We start from the raw sequence: 22,604 nt of genomic DNA on the forward strand, positions 1-22,604 counted from the left end.
AATAGAGTTTTGTCACCAACGCCTTCCTAACCAATCGGGGAGCTCTATTTCTCATAGTATGCTGTATGTCTGCAACGTTAGGAGTATTAGGTATATATATTTAAAAAAAAAAAAGTTATTCGACTCTCTCACTCATTAATTTTCTAGGGAGTTCAATACTGTTCTTCTTATTACAAAAAATAGTGCTCTGTTGGTTTTTAGCGATTATCTCAAAACTTGATTTTTGGAATATGTGAGTTATGATTCTAAGCGACTCACTTCTCTTCATACCCACACTCTTACAGTATATAGGACAGTAGCCCAACTTTGCTCTTGGTTATAATATCAACCTCAAAGCAGATACTTTGTCATTTTACAACTACTTTACTTACTAGTTTATCACCTAAATACTTTGCCCCAGGTTGAGTGGTGTACCTATTCAAACAGCGAATTATTCTTGACCGTCGAGATTGAGCAGTTACTAATATTGATACGCCTTTATCTCAGATCTGTCATTGCGAGTGTTGGCAATGGACCAAAAGAAAGAGCGCTAACTTGTGCTTATCCATATGGTCGGGTGAGACAGGGTGAAGTAGTACTTATCTCACACCCCTACTCCTTTTGCTCATCAGGAATCTTAGTTACTTGCTTGTTTTATACGGTCACATCACCCAACTTTACAGTTGTTATTATTCAATTCTTAAAGTTTACCAGTCAGTCCAGTCAGTAAGATGACTAATAACAAAATATTGATTGATTTGCTCACAATGAATCATTGTTAAGAAATAAAACCTTTAGGAATTAGGTATCTAGTTTCTCTTTCTATGGCTATATTCCCATCGTTCTTAATTGATTCTCATTACATCCAAATCATAACTTACGTAAATTCAAATCAGTACCTACCTGCCTTAAATTATCATTAATATAAACGAGTTACAGATAACCAAGTTATAAGAAAATCACATAAATGTATTGTGACGTCACCGTGGTCGAACTCGGAAACCGCGGATGTATGTCGTGATTTCGTTCTAGGGGAGAGGTATGAATGGAAAAATCATATATTTCCGAGCGTAACCACAATTTATGCTCAGTTTTTACATTCTTACAAATATTTTATTTTTTACATAATATGTTATACATTAACATAAATTATAATAGGCGGGAAGAAAGGAATCTTACTAATATACCTACACAATAATTATTCTTCTTCTTTCTCGGCACTACATCCCGAGGCGGGATTTGGCCTCCTCTACAATTGTCCTCCACACACTCCTTTCCCTGGCTGCTCCTCTCCAGTCTCCAGCCCTCCCCATCTTTCTTCAGTCCTCTTCGATACAGTCAGCCCACCTCTTCTTTGGTCTGCCCCTAGACCGTTTCCACTGTGGGATCCACTTGGTCATGAGTTTTGGCGTCCTGTGCTCAGGCATTCCCTCAACGTGTCCAGCCCACCTTAGTCTTTGGGATCGACAGAATTTCACCACCGTTTCATGTTTTATTAACTCTTCTAAATCTTCGTTTTATTAACCTACACAATAATGGGGTTTTACATTATATAAAACCACCTTGCCACTTCGCAACATTATACGGCCAACAGGTGTTTGTTCACCTTATCAGACGTCCATGAGTAATTTTCTGCAGGTAGGTTAATAATTACTATTTGCAAATGGTGGGACATTTTGAAGTTTTTTACATAACCAGTGTTTAAAACAATCACGACTATAATGATGCATTGCTCTACGACTCTCGATGTCGCATATCTATGATGAGAAAAATACAAGTAAAACATGGAATATAATTAATATATACCAGTTAAGTAAAGAGGAGGAAAAGGCTACTTGAAGAAATTTAAATAAAGCAAACACATTTTATTATTAACTACTGAAGCTGTAAAATTACATCTTTAACCTATTTATAGACTACGCTAATCTATATATGGTAGATATTACATTAACACTACAAAATATTATATTCAATCTAAAGCAAAAATATTTTCTTAATGACTATTGAATCTGTAAAATTACATCATTAACCTATTAATAGAATACGCTAATCATTCTATTGTAGATATTACAAATAACATTAACACTACATAATATTATATTCAATCTAAGGAAAACCATTTTGCAGTTTTCTACAATATAATAATGAATTTATCATTTTTTAATTTGATGTATATGAATATTATTTGCTATTAAAGAATCGACTCGATATCATCATCAACAACTGGCGTCGATCCACTGGTGAATGAAGGGTTCTCATAGCTCCTTCCACTCTTCTCAGTATCGATCATCGCTGTCTACCGAACATTATTAGTTCGTCTATCCAGCAGGTTTAAGAGTGTCTTTGTAGTCATTTAGTGACCAATAGAAACCATTACCGATATGACAAGATTTACCCATCAGTTGTCCACTCACCGAGCAATATGACCAGCAAATTATTATATAATCTGGTTGGCGACATCTCTATCACATCGCGCACTCTTGTTTAAATCCTAATTTCTTTTATAGTAATGTCACGGTATTTGGATTCGGTTTTGTTTGATGCATGTCAACCACAAAAGAGTATAATATTCGTAATTAGATACAAGAATAAGTGATGGTCCTTACAATAGGCGAACACAGAGAGCATAATTTAAAAATCAAAAAATATATATAGTTCTGAAATATATAATGGAAAGCTATTAAAAATCAATCAAAGAGAAAAACACTTAGGTATCCAATACTTCAGGACGTCCAGTTACAATGAGTAGTAGATTTTGGAGCAACTTAATATAGTAAAAGAGGTAAGAAAACAAAAGAGTTTTCAATCACTATAATGATTCATTGTTCTGAAGAGTGATGATACAAGACAATAGTAACCTCAATTGGCTTTATCTGTTTGAATGTGTGAAAGTGAAAAGACGTAAAGATATATTATAATGATTCTGCGTGTGCTAAATGTAATGCTTGACAGTAATAATTCTAAGCGTTCTGCAAGACTATTAATTAATTTAAATATTATAATATGCTCATAAATAGTACGCCATATTTCGAAACATTTCAATTTAAAATGTTTAATTTGGAAGGAAATTTTGGAAAGTAAATTTGCAGGTGACATTATGCCTGAAATGCACGTTTCCATGCAAGTTGCGACATTCGTATATAACAAGTCTATGTTTTACAAGCATGCGCGAGAAGTGGTAGCATACGTTTGATGAACACTTTTAAAGTTACTATTCAAGCGATTTATTATCTCATTTCAGTATTAATGGTTCGGACATTGCGATAACATGAAGAAGATGGCCAAAATGTTGATTTGAGTTATATTTACAAGAAGCGTCTGTCAAATGTGACATTTTGTGTGATTTAATCGGGTTCGTGACTGTTTGCAAGTATAACTTCAAATGTCTTGTTCAAATGTTATATGGCTTTTCGTCTTAATGTGTTATTTTGTGTCTTTTTAAGTATTCTACCCGAGTGCATTTATAAGAACATACATTGCAATTATATGTTTTATCACCAGTATGTGTCAATTTGTGTGATTTTAGGGTTTGTGAATGTCTGCATGTATAAGAACATACATTGCATTTATATGGTGTTTCACCAGTATGTGTCATGTTGTGTCTTTTCAGGTGATGTGATTCTCTGCATGTATAAGAACACACATTGCATTTATATGGTTTTTCACCAGTATGCGACATTTTGTGTGTTTTCATGTGATGTGAATGTTTACATGAAAACGAACACACATCGCATTTATATGGTTTTTCACCAGTATGCGACATTTTGTGTGTTTTCAGGTGGTGTGATTGTTTGCATGTATAAGAACACACATCGCATTTATATGGTTTTTCACCAGTATGCGACATTTTGTGTGTTTTCATGTGATGTGAATGTTTACATGAAAACGAACACACATCGCATTTATATGGTTTTTCACCAGTATGCGACATTTTGTGTGATTTTAGGCTTTGTGATTGTCTGCATGTATAAGAACACACATCGCATTTATATGGTTTTTCACCAGTATGCAACATTTTGTGAATTTTGAGGTCTTGTGATCGTTGGCATGTGTAAGAACACACATTGCATTTATATGGTTTTTCACCAGTATGCGACATTTTGTGTGTTTTCATGTGATGTGAATGTTTACATGAAAACGAACACACATCGCATTTATATGGTTTTTCACCAGTATGCGACATTTTGTGTGTTTTCATGTGATGTGAATATTTACATGAAAACGAACACACATCGCATTTATATGGTTTTTCACCAGTATGTGTCATTTTGTGTGATTTAAGGTGATTAGACAGTTTGCATGTATAAGAACATATATCGCAATTTAATAGTCTTTCGCTCATATCTGTTTTCTTATATATTTTAACACTACGCAAATGGGAACGGCCATGCGTTTCACTATTTTCATTAGTATTATTGTGAATAATTTTGTGACTCCTTAAAATACTTGAGGATTCTAAGACTGCATTACAGATATTGCAAATAAAATTTCGCAGATAATGCACTACTCTTCTCAACACCATTGCAGCCACCTTCGGAGTATTGGCTGCGGATATTTCCTTTTTTATATTTTGTTCATCTATAGTTATTTCTGAATAGTCTATCACCCCATCTTGGTTTCCATCAGTTGTTGGTTATCGGCTACCACATGTATTGGGACACTCTGTAACACACCACTGGGAAGAAATCTATAACAAGATAAAATATTATATGTATAGACGGAATATACAATATAATGCTATGATTAAATTGTATGCAGCTAATTTTATATCAACAATTATTGTAGTATTGGGACACTCTGTGACACACTGCTGGGAAAAAATCTACAAAGAGGTAAAATCTATATTATATGTATAGACGGAATATACAATATAATATTATGATTAAATTGTATGCAGCTTATTTTATATCAACAATTTTATATTCACTCGCATACATAAATACCCGGCATGCGTTGCAACGCCACACAAATAAAAAAAGTGTTTGTGTTTTCATTCTGTTTATTGAAGAAGCACGAAAATTCTACAAAATTGACAACAATTACTAGTATTACTAGGATACTAGTACTATTATTACTACCACAATTACTACTAGTACTTTTACTACAGTAGTATTACTACTAGTGCTAGACATACCATATTTTGATATAATGTATATTATCACTAAGAATAGTCTGAAGGTATTTATAACTCATTATAATAATTAATAAATTTAATAACATTATAAACTTTATAAACTCGAAAGATTCAAACTGCTGAAAAACCCCAAGGGTATTATACACTTGAGAAGCAAAGCCGAATTTCATACAGAACTGATAAATAGACTAACATCTTTCCAGGATTAAAATGATTCTATCTCCCTCTCGAATGCAGAAAGCATAACGCGCGTAATACTAAAATCTGCAAAACAACCAGACAAAGTTGCATCAGAGCCCGCACCCCCAACAAAGCTTTAACCAATACGTTAAATCTAATGAAACAGCGAAGGGAAACAAAGAGACATATTCAAGTATCTACTCTTTACAAAACTCTCCGTAAAAACATACGTGAAGACCTCCGTAGAATAAATACAGGCTACTGTGGAAGCAGGGAGAAGTCTGAACAAAAATAAACAACGGTTGGGGATAGGGAGAAGGAAAATCACAGCACTAGAAGCGGAGGACGGCACTACTGTTTTGCGAAACTGGGATAGTTTATTGAACAAAGTGGTGGAATTCTACAGTTCGCTCTATAATGACGAAAATGGAAAAATGCGACTAGTTCAAACCATCTGATGAATGATGATGACGAAAACTGTCTTCCTGAAGTCACTACTTACGAGGTAGAGCATGCAATAAGAGGCATGAAAAATGGAAAAGCTCCAGGAGAAGATGGGTTTACGATCGACATTCTCAAGAGAGTCGGACAGACCGTGAACGAAGTGCTAGCACGGCTGTTCACAACCTGCCTGCGCGAAGAAAAGGTCCCAAAGGCGTGGAAAAGTGCCTCGATCATCATCCTTCATAAAAAGGGAGATCAGGAAGACCTGAAAAATTATCGACCAATCAGCTTATTGCCAATTCTGTACAAAGTCTTTACAAAAATACTCTCCAACCTACTAGAAACAGCTCTAAATTAGACATGCGTCGTTTTCAAACGTACGAATCTTTTAAAACTAAACTGTAGCCAACGAACGAATCGGTCCCATGTCACCTGGCGCTTATGTCGTTCGAGGCGAACGAGATTCGCGAGAGTGCGCATGCAGTATAGGAAGAAACGTGGGTGCGAAGAACACGCTAACCGGCGAACTGAATATGTCGTTCGAGGCGAACGAGATTCGCGAGAGTGCGCGCGCAGTATAGGAAGAAACATGGGTGCGAAGGACACGCTGCCCGGCGAACTGGGAGAAGAGACTGAACTGTCGAGCCGTGCGGACGTGTTTTTTCATCGCTATTATTTCGCTTTTGTTATCTTCAATTTTGATCCTGCTATTCACAAGTTTTTGATTTCGTTTCCTCACTAATACCTTCGCGTGCCCTTGGAATACGATTTGTGAAACTTTTGTGTGTTTTCCCCTTGGACTTTCCCGGGAATTGTGACCTTTAATTTGTTTATTAATAGTGACCTAATTATTGTAACAATAATATTTATTGTGCGATAAATTGTGTTTGAGTGAGTGACGTGTGACGAGTGTTACCTAGCGCCATGTTCAACTACAAAGGGGATCCCATGCAAGTGGAAGGAATGTCCACTAGGAAGCGGAAGTCGGACGTGGCTGAGGGTATTGGTGACCCAAGGTCAAGGATAAAAGGCCTGATAAAGAAAAAGAGAAAAACAAGCAGAGCGCTTCCACTTCAAAGGGCAAGGGCGTTAAGTCAAGGGCAGGTTCAGCCTCAGCATCTTGCGAGGAGATCAGTCCCGTGGCTTTAAGTATTATCTCTGAGTCTCAGGAGAGTGCGTCGAGGACGACGATTGCCATCAAGAGGGCGCTTGCCACCCTCGAGGAGGACAGTCGTATTGCCAGAGCAACCGTCAACGCAGTAGCCGAGGAGCTTGAGATGGCAATCACTGAAACGTGGGCCATGGCGATAGAGCTGGAGGCGCACAAGGCAATTGTGAAGGATCGTACCTCCTTAACGAGAGCCATCATCCAGGCTCCTTCTAATGCTCCTCCCAGGGCTCTTTAGAGTGACGTAACCCGTAGAGAGGCTCAACCAACTAGAGTCTCCAATGGCCACCAGTTCCTCCGAAAACTGTCGCCGTGCCGGGGGTGATGTTTTATCCGACAAAGGAGGGTCAAGAATCGACTGCTACAAAGGAAGCGGTTATGAAAACTATACTGCCTGAAACTTTGGGAGTGCACATCACCGGGGTACGTAAGACCCGAGGAGGCAGGATCATCGTGCATCCCAAAAGTGACGACGAGGCTAAGCGGCTCATGGCTGCCCCTGGGCTGACGGGGAGAAAGCTTCCCCGCGTCATAATTTTTAATGTACCCATTGAGACGACAGAAGAGCAGCTCAAGGAGGCAATCATAAACAATACCCAGGAGGCGTCTGGCCTTGCATCTGAGGGTTACGCTGGAACCAAACTGAACCACAAGGCGGGACCGAAGACCGAACGTTGTCATATGATAATGTCGATCCCGGGAAAGGCTCGAGAGGCGCTGCTTAATGATGGCAGACTTTTCATGGGGTAGAATTCGTTCCCTGTGCGTGACTTTTGCGGAGTTGTCAAGTGTGCAAAGTGCCACTTATACGGACACATGGCGAAGGGTTGCAACGCTGAGGTTACAACGTGCGGCCACTGCACTAGAGAAGGGCATGACAGAGCAGACTGCCCCACCGCTGACGAACCGGGCAAGTGCCCTGCGTGCACGCGCTACAATAAGCCGAACGGCCACTTGGCTACCGATCCCGACTGTCCCGCGCGCCTTCACGCTATTGAGGAGGAAAGAAGCCGCACTGATTACTGTCCGCAATGATCTCCTTCGCTCAGATCAACATGGGCAGAGGTCGAGCCACATCTGCCGAGTTGCTTGAGGTTGCTCGGGATCAGAATACGGACATAATTATGATACAAGAGCCATACGCCTTTGGTCCCAATCGGGGCCTAAGCGGTGGCCGTATCATACAAGCTACCCCGAAATCTCTATCTTGAAAATTTGTAAATGACACCGCACTAATTGTGTTGCATCTCTCGCATCTATCCAATGAGCTTTTCGCGGTGGCGGAGATTGCTAATAACAGGGGGCTCTCCATTGTAGTTATATCTGCGTATTTTCAGTACAGTTCTTCCACCCTGTATTGCACAAAATGACTGGAGAAAATCTTATATGCTTGCAGAGGCAATCAGATAATTGTTGGGGCGGACGTTAACGTCCAGTCCTTGTTTTGGGCCCCCTCAGGGCCCAGACGTAACAAGGACAGTCCTGAGCCACTCGAGGAGCTCTTGGCCGTCTTTGATTTGAAGAAGCTAAATGACCCTAACGGGCCGGCCTCTTTCTCCACTAGAAATGGTGAGTCACATATTGATGTCACTCTGACATCCAGTGGTGTTGCCAGACGCGCCGTGGACTGGCAGGTCCACACGGACGCGGTGGCTAGCGATCACCGTCTGATCACATTTTTGTTCAGAATTGCGGGAGATGCGGCCCCATTGAGCCAAACCAAGAGCGTACTGCTTCCCAGGCGCTTTCGGACGAGCGGTGTCAATTGGGATGCTTTTGACGTCAAAATTAGTGGACTGGCCTCTGCCATGTCGGCTGACGATCTCCACCAAAGAGCCAATGACTTGACTGAGTATATTACTCAAACTGCGGAGTCCACGCTGGGTAGAACCTCTCTGAGGCCACCCAACCTTGCGCCATGGTGGATACCAAAATTTACGTCTTTGAGAAGGACCATGAGACTTGCCCAAAGAAAATTACAAAGAGCTAGAAGATCTCAGAACGACTTACCCAGAAATGACGAACCTACGGAGATTGCTTATAAATCCGCAAGGGCAAAATTCAAAAGAGAGTTAAATAAAGCCAAGAAAAAGCACTGGCGAGATTTTGTCTCTGAAATGGGTGGCTATAATCCGTGGGGACCGCCTTTCCGCGTGATAAATCTGGGCTCAAGTCCTGGTAAAGTCATGGCGGATATGCGGCGCCCCGATGGCACCTTTGCGATGGACAGCGCAGAGTCTGCATCCATACTGCTGGAAGCTCATGCAAGTTGTAAAGTCGCATGCATGAATCAAAAAAGTTCGGAGGCTTCTGAATTTTTACACGACAGTTGGTATTTTGTTCATATCTGCGCCTGCGTAGTAGAACGATGGTGGTGAAAATTCCGGAAAAAAAAACGAACGCGCAGACCATTTTGAGGTTAAACGATTTTCACGACCTGTCAAATAGTACTATAAAATGTCTTGTTTACTCTTAAAGAACAAGATTGGAGCGACAGGATTTTGACGTGTAAACAGTTAGATATTATTTCAATAGTTTAAAATACACACTATTGCTGCAAGTAAATCCATGCACGTGTACTAAATGGCGCTATAACCTTCGAATACCTAGGTCAGTATGTAATCCATAGCATTGGCTATTATATAATTAGATTCGAGTTCAATTTGACATTTTACACAAATCGCATAGTGCCATTTCAGAGAAATAGATTGACCATTGTTAATAAGATGAGAAATCACGTATAAAACCAAGAAATGCATGCGTCGGTTATCGTCAAGTCAGAACGCAAAACATCCGTATGTTTTCAGCACACTAAACTTTGTCAGTCAAACTTATTTATTTTCATTGAACTAAGAAAACAATAATTTGCAGATGGTGGTGGTTAGTTTTTACAATTCAATTAAGCCCTGCTTAAACCAAAAAATAATAATAATTTAGGTATTTATACTTATTTGTTTTCATTGATTAAGGGTACATATAACAGCTAGAGTCTGTATTCTATAAACTAGCGTACACGTTACACGAAACGCATTGTGCCATTGCGTTCAACTATTGCAAGTTTTCACTTGGCGGTAACGAGATGGATACTGAAGCGGGCCGGGAGGGAGGGAACCGCACGCCAGCTTATAGAAGACATACTCTGGTGTTGGTAGTTTTTTAAAATTCATTAAGCCCTCAAAAACCAAGACATAATCGATAAAAAAAATCTTCCATTTATAAAATACCTAGGTATCTCAAATAAAATAATATATGGTTTAATGGCATAATTTTAGATGTTTTATTGATAAACGAATATTTTCGATTATTATTTACTTTGGCTTGGATTAGGCAGGCTTAATTGAATTTTAAAAACTAACAAACACTTTTTACACATCGTACCTTTAGTTCAATGAAAACCAATATTTTTGACATACGAAGTTTAGTGTACTCTATTTATGACGGATCTCAACAGCCTACATCCACCCTTTGCTATATTTACCAGTATCAGCTTGATTCAAATATCTTACAGTCTTGAAAATTTCAAATACGGACTCATTCTATACAGAATTGTTGGATAAAACCATTGTCATAATTATTTAAAAACTAACCTCAAATCCCTGACCGGCTTCATCAAAATGTTTGTTCGCAGAATCTATGGCGTCAGAGCTGTTTGATCGCTTTATCGGAACGTCGAGCCAGACGGGACTTCGCGGACGTTCTTCGATATTATATTCATTGTCTTCTGGTTCCTGCTTTATATCCATTTTTCGACTTAAATTAATTCGTTTTATTCCGTACACAGGACAACGTTGTCAGACATGTTTGACAGTTGCCATAGACCAGTGTTGCCCTCTTTTTGTCATCGAATTCTAGCTCTGGCAGTCATGCGGTCTCAGCGGGTCTATTCTATACACAAGCCTGCTTTCGGTCCACTACGGCAGCTAAATAGGGTAGGAAAGTGTCGAATCATTAACACTACTTATTGTAACAATTACAATAAGTTAACCGACTGAACTGTCTATATTGGTCTAAAAATTATCACAGGCAAGAGAGGTGCTGTTGAAACATGGCACTTATTCTAACAATTTATAACTAAAATATCGTAATTGTTACTATAAGTTAGTGTTAAAAATTCGGTACTTTCCTAACTTATGTAGGTGCCGTACTATATGATTTGACAGTTAGATAATTTTTATGGGGTACTTTTACATAGCTCGAACGAAATAAGTACAATTTTTTTAACATTGATAAAATGTATTTGTATTACAATTACAAAATAGGTGGGTACGCCAAAAGTATTACAATCGATATTTCTGTCCCGTAAAATTGGTGCAAAGTACCTACTATAATTTCGTTGGTAGTTAATTGTAGAAAATTTGGCAGGCCGGCGAAAAAGTTGGTCGGAAAAGGTGAAATCAGGCATTGACTTTGATATAATAAACATACTTTTATTCTTGTTTTATGTAGACATGTAGATCGTATTTTTTCGCCTTGTGGTCATTTGTGCTGGTCTTTCTTACCCCTTTTTCATGTATTTACTTGCTTTTATATCACTGGTCACATTCTTCTTGCTATCGTTGAAAAAAGCCATTGTTTTGATATATAGGCATTTTTGGTCGGAAGGCGTCCCTCAATAGAACCCGGCCTAGTGATTTCGGGATTTTAGGAAAAACCAAAAACCCTATTGGCAACTAGCACGAAGGTCCATTTACCTGGAACACCCAATGTTAAAACTCCAACTTTTTTGCGTGCATTTGTTTGTGCATCGTTAGTGCACGTTTGTGCACGATTTTTTTTCGTTTGTGCACCTATAATAACCGAAAAATTCCAATTTCAAATTGGGTGTTCCAGCTAAACGTTGGGTCACCCAATGTTGAAATTTCAACTTTTTTCGAGTGCATTCGTTTGTGCATCGTTAGTGCACGTTTGTGCACGCGTTTTTTTCGTTTGTGCACGCACATTAAGGGGGTTATTCGCATTTCAATTTGGGTGACCCAGCTAAATGCTGGATACTTGTGTCACTAAACATGTGTTTTTCCTTAAATTTAAATTGTAAACACTTGTGTGTTGGTAGTGAACGTTAGTGCACGATTTTGTTTTGCTTTTTCACCTATATTTAGTGCGCTATTCAATTTTAAAGTTTGTATGCAAAACCTGACTGGGTGAGTTTAAAAAAATATTTTGTAGTTAAATCTCTTGTTGCAAAGCTAGTGCGCAATTCTGCATACTTTTTTATTTTTTTTCTTTTATAGTGCGTGAGTTATTCTATATGAAATATTTAATGAACGTTAAGTAGAACCACCCAACAAACTTTTTTAATTTTTTATTAAGTCATCAAGTTGTCTATTATTGGCTTACGTTTGTGCACGTGCTTTTTTTGTTTTATCGATTATATCGTGAGAGATATTATTTTTTAAATTTTAGGGACTTGATACTTGAACCAATAAATTTGCCTTAAAATTTTTTTGTTTAGTGCATCCTATTAAGTTAATTTATGTTAACTTTTAGCACGATTTAAATTTTTTTTATCTCTTATATTAAGCTAGTAATTAGATTTTGAGTGGCCGTCAAGTTTTAAAACCAAACATTTTTTTTCCACATTTTTTAAATGCACACCTTTGAGTAATTTAATTACATGATTTTTCATGAAGTTTTAATTGTTTTTCCATTTAAATTACGCGAAAAATTCGCATTTTTCCATTTTCACTAAGTACCCCGTCAAAATGTCCTGAACAAAAACGACCGCATCCGTTTGGAACATCCAGTCAAAAGAGTCTCATCAAAATAGGCAAAACGGTGTAAGGTGCACTAAATATGTCGGTTTATAATAGACTACCTCAAAATTGACAATCTGATTACACAAAAGTGTCAAAATTACAAAATCATTCAACTTTCTTAACATTTATCTATTTATTTATGATTTTGAATGGATCAATGTCAGTTTAATAAGGAAAAATGCAGTAAATTATATAATTAAACTTACCTACTGTTTTTTAAAATGATCTGTAATAAAAATAAATACCGTTAAGTTATTAGAATACAATTAGGTATGCATACTTTTGAAAAATGCAATAGGTATGTTTTTATGCAACGATATTTTCTTCAAAAGATAATATTGGAATGACATTTATATTTTTTTTATATAAAGGGGTTAACTTGCAGGCACTTAACTCTTCCTAATAATATTTGCATCTTCTTTTTCTCTGTTTCTCCAGGTGGAGCAACGTATGCTTGTAGTTCTGGTAGGTGTTATGTTAGGAGAGAAGTGTTAGTCACTTCATATTATGCTATTCAGAATCGATATCAAATAAAGTTTTGTAGGTTCTTTAAAAAGTTATTGCCTCTGACAGCTTCGACATTTGTTTCACGCAATGGTTTTCTTTTGAATGTGTGTGTTTACTAGTTCTTAAACAACGTACCTACTTACATATCTGTTTACATTTATATTTAAACTCATCACGAGTATGAGTTTTTAAATGACATATTTGTTTAGGTACTACTTTCAAAATAAAATTCATCACACGCAAATGGTTTTTCTCCTGTTTCGTTTTATGAGCGTTGAGATAATTTTGTGCCGAGCCTCCGTATAAGTAGTCAATTTATTTAAAAGTTTATTCACCATTTTGTATCTTTACATATGTTTGAAGATTACTCCGTCGCGAGCATCCAAATGAACATACATTGCATTTATAAAATTTTCACGAGTATGTTCTATATAATATGTACATATTAAAGCCTCCCCCAAACCAAAGCGAATATTCGCAGCGAATTCGCAACGCCCTCGCTATCGCTGTCGCTACCGCTTGGATTTGATGCGAATTTCGCGTTTGGCCCCACACCAAAGCGTCAGCGACGCAGCCATAGACTAAATAATTTTATTTACGCGCCAGATTTAAAATTGTAAATATTATTAATATTTTACGCCAATTATTCTATAATTTTTATGAATTAAATATAAAAAATACACGTACACTATAGCGCTTTCAGAATTGCTACAACTTTTACCCACTTTGCGTAAAGTGTATTTTAATTATCTGAAACAAGGTGGCAGCATTGGATGCAGCCATAGACTAAATACATATACGAATGTCAAAGTGACAGTTGTGTGTTGACAAAATGTACACGTCTTCTGAATGCTTATTACACGCTGAAGATATAATGAGATGGCGTGCGACAAATTACATCGACATTTAATATAACCTTACTTTATGACAGGGCAAGATTGCCATGGCTCATAGGTAAGATAGATTTACTCAGTTTCATAACTGCACATATTATAAATAAGCATTTACCATGAAGGGTTAACAGGATTTGAAGGTAATATGCTATTGAAATAACATGTCTCCGTTATTTGAATTGTAGGTTTTGACTATTTTGCGTTTCTACGCAGAGGGAGCGTACCAAAAACGGGTAGGCCAAGTCTTCTGCGCAATGAGCCAGGCATCAGTAAGCAGATGCATAGGAAACGTGTCCGATGCTATAATAGCAGTGCTTAGTAATACTTACATACAGTCGCCATACAGCGCTGACAGTCTTTAGTGTTGTGTTGATACCCTCTGATCAATTTATACAATATTACAATGTACATGTCATGTAACTAGAGTAACTGCGCATAGACACAACAAGTAAATTACCTACTCAATAAGAATTTAACGGGAATATTATTTTGTGTCGGTAAAAATATTTTTTAATTTCAGACTTCAAGAAAGGGCAGGTTTCCCGAAAATCATTGGGTGCATTAACTGCACCCATGTGCGAATATACCCGTCATACTTGGAGACTTTCAAAAATGAGCGCAGAAAATTTTCTGTAAATGTGAAATTCGTAATAAATATCATAACATGACATTTATTTTTATGCAGGTATCTGACATGTCTGACATGGACATTCTGGCAGTGAGTGCCAGATTTCCTTTGAGTGTTTATGACCAATTCATATTTAGTGGATCGTTGGTAAAAACTGAAATGAAACATCTACAGAACGACAAGAATTGGGAATTTTGTTTTATTAGGGAAGTATGTTAAACTTTACTTTACTATGGCAGTACCAGTAACAAATATTTTTGTTTGGTTTATATTCATCCGTATTTTGTACAGGTACTTCAAAGGAATCAAAATTTTGCATAGGTATGAATATGATATTTAATGAAACAGTTTTTTAATTATTTAAATCCTGATTTCTAATATTTTTACAACTTTCAGTCGAAAACATATTCAAATTAACAGACTGTGTATATTGAAATCATTCTAGTGCCACCATAGGCCAGCCAGACTCACTACACGGCTGCCCGCTGTTTGACCAGGGATGTGATTGAGTGTTTTTGGATAATGGACCACACCAGATCGCATAGCTACAGCAACAAGTGCAAGACCAACCGTGGCTATACATACAGTATACATGTATATATTAAATATAATTTATGTATATTTATTTATGGCTTATACACTGAAACAAAATATGTCACTTAACTGTACTTGAATTTTTTGCAGGATCATTCAATAAAAAATACTTGGTTTAGGTTAAGAAAGTTTTAATAATCATTTTTGCACAGAATACAAGAAAAATATTTATATAATTATTAGAATTACAATGAGCTTTAAAAGTAACACGATATTGTAATAAAATGGACAAATATGAAAAAAAATAACAATAAATTGTATATAGATAGGTGACAGGGTTCAGATGATTCTGGCAGTGCAGGCGACTCATTTAGGTGTCAGTATTGTTACTTTCAAATGACAATAACACCGTTCCAATGTGATTCGGTCGTGCCAGAAGACTCTGTCCTTCCTCTATTTAGTAACCGGGCGTTTTACAACTTTAAATGAAAATTAAGTGGGTATATAGATAGTATATTTTTTCTAGTATAATATTATTTAATTAGGTGACTTTTTATTTCTTTATTACTTGAAATGGTGTTTATATGGTAGATGGATTATAATGGTTTTGAAATATAGTTATTTTTGTTAATGAGTCATTTACCTTGACAGCTGTTTCGGCACATAAACTCATTTTCGGAACATTCAACAATAATTTGTGATTATAAAAGAGCTACAGGTCACGTAGCAAATTAAATACGCTTAGTTAAATAATAAATACATACCAAATATTTTACAAAATACACCACATACATCCATCGAATATGGTATATAAAATACAGATTCAAGTATCAAATAATTCTTGGATAAATAGATGTTTATGTAAGTATATGTTTTTTTAAATACTTACATGATACTGTGTTGTATAACATTTAAATTTATATTTTTGATTTTGATTTACATACTTAAATGTACCTACATAAATTTGTAATGTACAGTAGGTACTTAATTACATTTTTAACATTAGGAAATTACCATTATTCGATTCTATCCACCCGCCATGTCTATAATCACCCCAACGCTGGATAGAAAGAGACATCACACAAAATTGGCTGTTTGATAATAAATGGTAGTTGAAAAATATTTTAGAGTATGATTATGTCCATAGAAACAGGTTTTAAGTCATTCATATTTGTCCGAATAATGTGTAGCAGAAAAATAGAAATTTTAAAAAGGGTCTATTCAGTATTCACCCCATTCTACGGCAAACATTTTTCTTAATAAAAATAGGTACATCAATAGAGGAATCATAAAATGGACCTTGGCCCTCGCCCACGCCTTATTCATCCTTGTATATTATATTATCACACTTAATGTTTTGGAAAATTCATTAACATTGTGCACAAATGCCACTTTTGTTGATTGACACTTCACTTAGTTGATCTCTTTGTTCACGTGAAGTACAATAAAAGTATGTAGCAGCGAAGAACTAGAGACCGAAAATAGTAGAAGGAGCTAGAAGAGGCTTTCATCTAGCAGTGGAATGACCCCGACTGATGTTGATGATGAAATATTATTTTATTCCTGTTAATGCCGGGGATTTCATTTTTAATTTCTTCTGGTGCTTTGTACCTACGTTGAAAGGTTGAAGATCTTTGCTAAAATTAAATTCATCACAAAGCATTAGTATATCTCCAACATCATTCAGGTAGGTATCCATGATGATAATATAATATTATGTACTTAGAGGAGGTACCTGACCTTTATATTTACATGCACATAAAATTATTAATCTTATTGCCTAATGCAGACCAAGATATACCTACCTACATAATATTACATGAACAGAAGTTTAAGAACATCTCAATTAAGTTTAAAATGTTTGTAGGTAGGTATACAAATTAATGTGAAACAGAAAACATTGGTTATGTTAGGTAGGTACATGGAACATGTAGATATTATCTTGGTTCGCGGTCGGCACTGGGCAAAACCAGTTTATTAGCTCAATATACCTATACATAATGAAGGAAATATATACCTAGTAGGTATATAGGTACATAATATCGTTTTTGTGATTGAGGTCTCTTGAGATCAAAAAACAAACAACCTAGGTACCTATGTCCTACTGTAAATAACCCGATAGTAAGTAGTATGTAAGGTTTTTGGTCTAAAACCTTACAAAATACCACAATGACGACATGGAGTACCTACTTATCTACCTATATGTATATTATATCTTTAGCTACAATAGAAATGCTATGCTGCATAATGTTAGATGCAAAAAAATAATCTTAAAGACTACCTATCTAACCTAAAAAAATATTATCAACGAATATAAAATGGGTATTTACGTGACCGATACCGAATATGATTGAAGTAGGTATTGTAAATGATACCTAATTATAACATTATTGATATGACTGCTCGTAAGTCGAAACCAAAACGTCAAACGATCGCAATAAGTTAGAACTGTCAGTGCCCTAACAATCAAAGTTATAAAGTTTCTGTTATTAAAGGCTGTGCATGACGCAAATTAATAATATGTATTTTTTAAATATCGGGACCTTAGATTAAAGTTATTTATTTATAATAGCGTATTCATCCTGTCAAAAAACTTTACATACTTTGGTTAGACAAAGATAAAAGATATTATTATGACGACCTTCATACCATTTTCAACAATTTCCCTGCCAATTTCATCCCATATCTTATCTTTCTTTCTCATGTTTTGTAGTCACTGTCAGAGAAATTATAAAGGATTGGATATTTCCGGACCAACTCGATCAGCTGCTCAATGTCTTCGCCATTTTGATTTTACTAATTCCCTTGGCGAAATTGTCCGCCGCGAATAAATTCGCTGTCGACAGAGTTCCCGAAAATCGCAGCGAATATTCGCTGCAAATTCGCACTCAAGACGCAAGGCGGTCGCGCAAGCGTGCTCTGTCCCGTAAGCCAATACGAGCTTGATTGGCGAATAATTCGCTGCGAATATTCGCCGCGAATATTCGCTTTGGTTTGGGGGAGGCTTAATTTCATGTCTTCTTAGACAACAAAGTCGTACGCATTTATATGAATATACATCGAATTTTAAAGGTTTTTCACCAGAATTTGTCATTTGTTAGTTTTTAAGATGACTTAGTTGCGAGCATCTATATGAACAAACATTGCATTTATAAGGTTTTTCACCATCCACCAAAAATGGCCGCGCGGCTTAAGCGTTGGCATATTGCGTCAAGTGTCCCTAGTTCCAATCCTCGGTCCGGCAAGTGCGCATATTATTCGCGAAAATCTATATGAACATACATTGCATTTTTAGACTTTTCATCGGAATGTGTCATTTTGTGTCTTTTAAAACTTTTATTTGCGAGCATCTATATGAACATAAATCGCATTCGTTAGTGTGTTCAGTATTGTCATTCCACATGTTTTAAGACTACTAGGTTTTTTAAATGACATATTTGATTACATTTCAAAGTCATCACTCATTACACGCAACTGGTTTTTCTCCTGAACGTGTAAGTTTATGAGTTCTTAAACATCGTATTCGATACGATGCTGCCAAAAGTTGGTAAGTTGATAGTTTAGGTATTTTGAGTTTACCACGGATAAGATGTCTATACTTATATACGTTTGCCATATAAAAATATCAAGTTCATCCGATTTTTAAAACATAGTTTCTTTAGCAGCTATTCATTATGTTAAAAATACGTGACTCTTGATCGTTGAATTTACCAACATCAGAAGACTGTAAAGATGTTTACAGTTTTAATTTAGATAAGAATCTAACTAATGAAACGCAGTGGTAAAATCTTTGTAATACTATAACCTAACAGTTTTATTATTTTTCAATAGTTAAGCTAAAATAATATAGGACTTCCGAAATAAGTTTGTAAATATTATGGTAAAATGGCATAGACATTACATTATTTTCAACAAAAGGTATATGGAAGAATTATCAGAAACATATTCAAATAACATGAACTTATTCAATGAAAGAACTTATGAACTTACACATTCAGGAAAAAACCATTTGCGTGTGATGAATGTGATTTCCAATATAATCAAATATGTAATTTAAAAATACCCAGTAAAGTTAAAACATATGGAATAGCAATACTGATAAAACCTTATAAATGCGATGAAAGTTCATATAGATGCTCGCAAATTAGTTGTCTTCGATTCCCTTCTTGGTTGTATACTTATGGCTGAGGATCTTGACCACTGTTAAATTTTGTTATCCTTTGAGCGACTAAGACTTTCAAGCCTTCTCGATCTTCAGTTTCTCGCAGAGCAGAATGAATGGTGCCTTCATTACTCGTAAAAAACATGAAATAACACATTGTGACGAAGAACCTAAATGTGATCAGTGTACATATAGATGCTCGCTAGTTTAAAAATACATAAGATGACAAAAAAAGTGTTCAAAAACCTTATAAATGCAAGATATGGTTATAAAGATGCTCGCAACCAAGAAACCTTAAAATTTATAAAATAAAACATAACGGGGCACACCCTCATAAATGATCCCATAAGGGATTTGCGATTATAAGATCTACTAAGTAATGGACATGTTCGAAAACAATATGTGTCATAATATGTAGGTATTTAAAGACTACCACGTCGCGAGAATCTATATGAACATACATTGAATTTCTAAAATTTTTAATCAGAATGTGACATTGTGTGACTTTTACAACATTAATTCGCGAGCATCTATATAAACACAAATCGCATTTATGAGGGTGTGCCCCGTTACGTTTTATTTTATAGATTTAAGGTTTCTAGGTTGCGAGCATCTTTATGAACATATATTGCATTTATAAGGTTTTTGAACACATTTTTTTGTCATCTAATTTATTTTTAAACTAGCGAGCATCTATATGTCCACTGATCACATTTAGGTTTTTCGTCACAATGTGTTATTTCATGTTTTTTACGAGTATTGCTGGCATCATTCATTCCGCTCTGCGAGAAGCGTAAGGTCGAGACGGCTTAAAAGTGTTGGTCGCTCAAAGGATGACAAAATTTAAAAGTGGTCAAGATCCTCAGCCATGAGTATACAACTAATTTGCGAGCATCTATATGAACATTCATCACATTTATAAAGTTTTTCATTAGAATATGGCTTTTGTTTGTCTTCTAAAATATTAATTCGCGAGCATCTATATGTCCACAAATTGCATTAATGAGGGTGTCCCCCGTTATGTTTCATTTTAGAGATTTTAATGTTTCTAAGTTGCGAGCATCTTTATAAACAATAATTGCATTTTTAAGGTTTTTCAATACTATTCATTATCACTTTTGTCTTTTTAAATTACTATGTTGCGAGCAGCTATATGTGCACTGATTAAATTTAGGTTCTTCGAAAGAATTTGTCATATCATGTTTTTTACGATTACTGCGGCCACCATTTATTCTGCTTTGCGAGAAACTGAGGATCGAGAAGGATTAAAAGTCTTAGTCGCTCAAAGGATAACAAAATTTAACAGTGGTCAAGATCCTCAGCCATGAGTATACAACCAAGGAGAGAGGAGAAGACAACTAATTTGCGAGCATCTATATGAACTTTCATCGCATTTATAAAGTTTTTATCAGTATTGCCATTTCATATGTTTTAAGCTCACTAGGTATTTTTAAATTACATATTTGATTATATTGGAAATCACATTCATCACACGCAAATGGTTTTTCTCCTGAATGTGTAAGTTCATAAGTTCTTTCATTGAATAAGTTCATGTTATTTGAATATGTTTCTGATAATTCTTCCATATACCTTCTGTTGAAAATAATGTAATTTCTATGCAATTTTACCATAATATTTACAAACTTATTTCGGAAGTCCTTTATTATTTTAGCTCAACTATTGAAAAATAATAAAAATGTTAGATAATAGTATTACAAAGATTTTACCACTGCGTTTCATTAATTCGATTCTTATCTAAATTAAAACTGTAAACATCTTTACAGTCTTCTGATGTTGGTAAATTGAACGATCAAGGGTTACGTATTTTTAACATAATGAATAGCTGCTAAAGAAACTATGTTTTAAAAATCGGATGAACTTGATATTTTTATATGGCAAACGTATATAAGTATAGACATCTTATCCGTGGTAAACTCAAAATACCTAAACTATCAACTTACCAACTTTTGCCAGCATCGTATCGAATACGTTGTTTAAGAACTCATAAACTTACACATTCAGGAGAAAAACGAGTTGCGTGTAATGAGTGATGACTTTGAAATGTAATCAAATATGTCATTTAAAAAACCTAGCAGTCTTAAAACATGTGGAATGACAATACTGAACACACTAACGAATGCGATTTATGTTCATATAGATGCTCGCAAATAAAAGTTTTAAAAGACACAAAATGACACATTCCGATGAAAAGTCTAAAAATGCAATGTATGTTCATATAGATTTTCGCGAATAATATGCGCACTTGCCGGACCGAGGATTGGAACTAGGGACACTTGACGCAATATGCCAACGCTTAAGCCGCGCGGCCATTTTTGGTGGATGGTGAAAAACCTTATAAATGCAATGTTTGTTCATATAGATGCTCGCAACTAAGTCATCTTAAAAACTAACAAATGACAAATTCTGGTGAAAAACCTTTAAAATTCGATGTATATTCATATAAATGCGTACGACTTTGTTGTCTAAGAAGACATGAAATTAATATGTACATATTATATAGAACATACTCGTGAAAATTTTATAAATGCAATGTATGTTCATTTGGATGCTCGCGACGGAGTAATCTTCAAACATATGTAAAGATACAAAATGGTGAATAAACTTTTAAATAAATTGACTACTTATACGGAGGCTCGGCACAAAATTATCTTAACGCTCATAAAACGAAACAGGAGAAAAACCATTTGCGTGTGATGAATTTTATTTTGAAAGTAGTACCTAAACAAATATGTCATTTAAAAACTCATAATCGTGATGAGTTTAAATATAAATGTAAACATACATGTAAGTAGGTACGTTGTTTAAGAACTAATAAACACACACATTCAAAAGAAAACCATTTGCGTGAAACAATTGTCGAAGCCGTCAGAGGCAATAACTAATTAAAGAACCTACAAAACTTTATTTGATATCGATTCTGAATAGCATAATATGAAGTGACTAACACTTCTCTCCTAACATAACACCTACCAGAACTACAAAAATACGTTGCACCACCTGGAGAAACAGAGAAAAAGAAGATGCAAATATTATTAGGAAGAGTTAAGTGCCTGCAAGTTAACCGCTTTATATAAAAAAAATATAAATGTCATTCCAATATTATCTTTTGAAGAAAATATCGTTGCATAAAAACATACCTATTGCATTTTTCAAAAGTATGCATACCTAATTGTATTCTAATAACTTAACGGTATTTAT

General features: G+C 35.6%; 1 long non-coding RNA gene across 1 annotated transcript; it reads left to right on the top strand.

Annotated features, from left to right (window-relative positions):
• The first annotated feature begins 13,962 nt into the window (after positions 1-13,962).
• On the top strand, positions 13,963-15,399 carry LOC147076632 (uncharacterized). The gene is made up of 3 exons (XR_015069341.1): positions 13,963-14,122; positions 14,747-15,010; positions 15,135-15,399. It is a non-coding gene; the product is annotated as an uncharacterized LOC147076632 (long non-coding RNA).
• Positions 15,400-22,604: the final 7,205 nt, after the last annotated feature.

This window comes from Rhyacophila brunnea, unplaced genomic scaffold, assembly GCF_057557595.1.
Source record: "Rhyacophila brunnea isolate RB1 unplaced genomic scaffold, BYU_Rbru_1.0 scaffold_13, whole genome shotgun sequence".
NCBI lineage: Eukaryota > Metazoa > Arthropoda > Insecta > Trichoptera > Rhyacophilidae > Rhyacophila > Rhyacophila brunnea.